This window comes from Lithobates pipiens, unplaced genomic scaffold (assembly GCF_037356315.1).
Source record: "Lithobates pipiens isolate NorthernLeopardFrog02 unplaced genomic scaffold, aLitPip1_a1.2 Scaffold_19, whole genome shotgun sequence".
Classification (NCBI taxonomy): Eukaryota; Metazoa; Chordata; class Amphibia; order Anura; family Ranidae; genus Lithobates; species Lithobates pipiens.
This window is the reverse complement of record NW_027507764.1, coordinates 519,082,260-519,085,857: the sequence shown is the minus strand read 5'-3', so window position 1 is coordinate 519,085,857 and position 3,598 is coordinate 519,082,260. Positions and strand designations below refer to the sequence as shown.

The 3,598-nt window shown below is 47.1% G+C and overlaps 6 pseudogenes; all 6 read left to right on the top strand.

Moving 5' to 3' along the window:
- The first annotated feature begins 397 nt into the window (after positions 1–397).
- LOC143998524 (5S ribosomal RNA) lies at positions 398–516 on the top strand (annotated as a pseudogene).
- Positions 517–615: 99 nt separating this feature from the next.
- On the top strand, positions 616–734 carry LOC143998733 (5S ribosomal RNA; annotated as a pseudogene).
- A 104-nt stretch (positions 735–838) lies between these two features.
- On the top strand, positions 839–957 carry LOC143998476 (5S ribosomal RNA; annotated as a pseudogene).
- A 260-nt stretch (positions 958–1,217) lies between these two features.
- On the top strand, positions 1,218–1,336 carry LOC143999992 (5S ribosomal RNA; annotated as a pseudogene).
- A 1,450-nt stretch (positions 1,337–2,786) lies between these two features.
- On the top strand, positions 2,787–2,905 carry LOC143998946 (5S ribosomal RNA; annotated as a pseudogene).
- Positions 2,906–3,005: 100 nt separating this feature from the next.
- On the top strand, positions 3,006–3,124 carry LOC143998928 (5S ribosomal RNA; annotated as a pseudogene).
- The last annotated feature ends 474 nt before the right edge of the window (positions 3,125–3,598 follow it).

Below are 3,598 nucleotides of genomic sequence, written 5' to 3'. Positions count from 1 at the left end.
AGAAAATAGGATTTTTATATACAGCTTACCTGTAAAATCCTTTTCTTGAGAGTACATCACGGGACACAGGGCTCCCACCCCTCTTGGGTTTTACGTGGTTTCCTATTGCTTTGCTACAAAACTGAGGTGCCTCCCATATGGGAGGGGTTATATAGGGGAGGAATTCTCCTTAATTGGGGGTTAACCAGTGTCCAATCACCAGAGGTGCCTATATAACCCACTATGTAATGAAGCTCCTGTGTCCCGTGATGTACTCTCAAGAAAAGGATTTTACAGGTAAGCTGTATATAAAAATCCTATTTTTTATGTTGTTGGCGTTGACCGTTTTTTTTTTCGCTTGTTTCCCAAGATGACCATCTTGGCGTTTGTCAAGAGGGTGAGAGTGCCCAAAGAAAGTGCCTACGGCCAAATCACCCTGAAAGTGCCCGATCTTGTCTGATCTCGGAGGCTAAGCATTGTCAGGCCTGATTAGTAACTGGATGGGAGACCGACTGGGAATACCAGGTGCCGTAGGCTTCTTTTTATGCTGTTGGCGTTGACCTGTTTATTTTCGCTTGTTTCCCAAGGTGACCATCTTGGCGTTTAACAAGAGGGTCGAGAGTGCCCAAAGAGATCACCTACGGCCCTATCACCCTGAAAGCACCTGATCTTGTCTGATCTCGGAGGCTAAGCAGTGTCGGGCCTGGTTAATACCAGGATAGGAGAACGTCTGGGAATAACAGGTGCCGTAGGCTTCTTTTTATGTTATTGGCCTTGACCTGTTATTTTTTTTTTCACTTGTTTCTCAAGGTGACCATCTTGGCATTTGTCAAGAGGGTTGAGAGTGCCCGAAGAGATCACCTATGGCCCCATCACCCTGAAAGCACCCAATCTCGTCTGATCTCTGAGGCTAAACAGTGTCAGGCCTGGTTAGTACCTGGATGGGAGACCGCCTGGGAATACCAGGTGCCATAGGCTTCTTTTTATGATGTTGGCTTTGACCTGTTTTTTTTCGCTTGTTTCTGAAGGCGACCATCTTGGCGTTTGTCAAGAGGGTTGGGCGTGTCGTGAGGAGAATGCTTATGGCCACATCACCCTGAAAGCACCCGATCTCGTCTGATTTCAGAGGCTAAGCAGTGTCAGGCCTGGTTAGTACCTGGATGGGAGACTGCCTGGCTTTTTTCCCAAGGTGAGCATCTTGGCCTTTGTCAAGAGGCTTCAGAGTGCCCAAAGAGAGTGCCTACGGCCAAATCACCCTGAGAGAGCCCAATCTCATCTGATCTTGGAGGCTAAGCAGCGATGGGCCTGGTTAGTACCTGGACGGGAGACAGCCTGGGAATACCAGGTGCCGTAGGCTTCTCATTATGTTGTCGACGTTGACCTGTTTTTTTTCCCTTTTTTCCCAAGGTGACCATCTTGCCATTTGTCAAGAGGGTTGAGAGTGCACAAAGAGATCGCTTACAGCAGCATCACCCTGAAAGCACCCTATCTCTTCTGATCTCGGAGGCTAAGAAGGGTTGGGCCTAGTTAGTACTTGAATGGGAGACGGCCTTGGAATACCAGGTGCCGTATTCTTCTTTTCATGTTGTTGGCGTTGACCTGTTTTTTTTCGCTTGTTTCCCAGGGTGACTATCTTGGCATTTTTCAAGAGGGATGCCCAAAGAGATTGCCTATGGGCACATCACCCTGAAAGCACCCAATCTCCTCTGATCTCAGAGGTTAGAAAGGGTCGTGCCTTGTTAATACCTGGATGGGAGACCGCCTGGGAATACTAGGTGCTGTAGGCTTCTTTTTATGTTGTTGGCATTGACTTGATTTTTTGTTTGCTTCCCAAGGTGACCATCTTGGCGTTTGTGAAGAGGGTTGAGCGTGCCTGAAAAAAATCTACCATGGCTGCATCACCATGAAAGAGCCCAATCTCATTTGATCTCAGAGGATAAGCAGGGTTGGGACCTGGTTAGTACCTGGATGGGGGACCGCCTGGGATTTCTCAATGCCATAGGCTTTTTTTTTAAGTTGTTGCTTGATTCCCAAGGTGACCATCTTGGCGTTTGTCAAGAGGGTTGAAAGTGCCTGAAGGGATTGCCTACGGGCACATCACCCTTGATGTTGGAGGCTAAGAAGAGTCGGGCCTTGTTAGTACGTGGATGGGAGACCGCCTGGGAATACCAGGTGTCGTAGGATTCTTTTTATGTTGTTGGCGTTGACCTGTTTTTTTTAGCTTGTTTCCCAAGGCTTTTTTTTTAAGTTGTTGCTTGATTCCCAAGGTGACCATCTTGGTGTTTGTCAAGAGGGTTGAGAGTGCCTGAAGGGATTGCCTATGGCCACATCACACTGAAAGCACACAATCTTGTCGGATCTTGGAGGCTAAGAAGAGTCAGTCCTGGTTAGTACCTGGATGGGAGACCACCTGGGAATACCAGTTATTGTAGGCTTCTTTTTATGTTGTTGGCATTGATTTGTTTGTTTTTTTCCGCTTGTTTCCCAAAGTGACCATCTTGGCGTTGATTCGTTTGTTTTTTTCCGCTTGTTTCCCAAGGTGACCATCTTGGCATTTGTCAAGAGGGTTGAGAGTGCCCAAAGAGATCACTTACAGCAGCATCACCCTGAAAAAGCCCTATCTCTTCTCATCTCTGAGGCTAAGAAGGGTTGGGCCTAGTTAGTACCTGGATGGGAGATGGCTTTGGAATACCAGGTGCCGTATTCTTCTTTTTATGTTGTTGACATTGACCTGTCTTTTTTTCGCTTGTTTCTCAAGGTGACTATCTTGGCAAATGTCAAGAGGATTGAGAGTGCCCAAAGAGATTGCATATGGGCACATAACCCTGAAAGCGCCCGATCTCCTCTGATCTCAGAGGCTAAACAGGGTTGGGCCTTGCTAGTACCTGGATTGGAGACAACCTGGGAATACTAGGTGCTGTAGGCTTCTTTTTATGTTGTTGGCGTTGACTTGTTTTTGTTTTGTTTGTTTACCAAGGTGACCATATTGGTGTTTGTCAAGAGGGTTGAGAGTGCCTGAAGAGCTTGCCTATGGCCACATAACCCTGAAAGCACCAGATCTCATCTGATCTCAGAGACTAAACATGGTCGGGCCTTGTTAATACCTGGATGGGAGACCACCTGGGAATACTAGGTGCTGTAGACTTCTTTTAATGTTGTTGGCGTTGACTTGTTTTTTTTTGTTTCTTTCCCAAGGTGACCATCTTGGCGTTTGTCAAGAGAGTTGAGAGTGCCTGAAGATATAGGCTACAGCCACATCACCCTGAATCTGTTCCATCTCGTCTGATCTTGGAGGCTAAGCAGGGTCGGGCCAGGTTAATGCCTGGATGGGAGACCGCCTGGGAATACCAGGTGTCGTATGCTTCTTTTTTTTTTCAAATATAATTTTTTCTCCAAACAGGGGAAGACGGTCCCCCGAGTACATAATGCAACAGAGAAATACAGAGCAAAAAGCAGCTGAACAATACTTGATACAGGTATATTCGCAACTGTGAGTCTGCCTTCCATCAATCATAATGATTCAAGGCACGGATAAACTACTGTACCAAGATCCAGGGTCACACAAACCCCAGGTCCCTCCGGCATAATCCATCCAGAGGGGGGGTGGGGCCGTCATTCC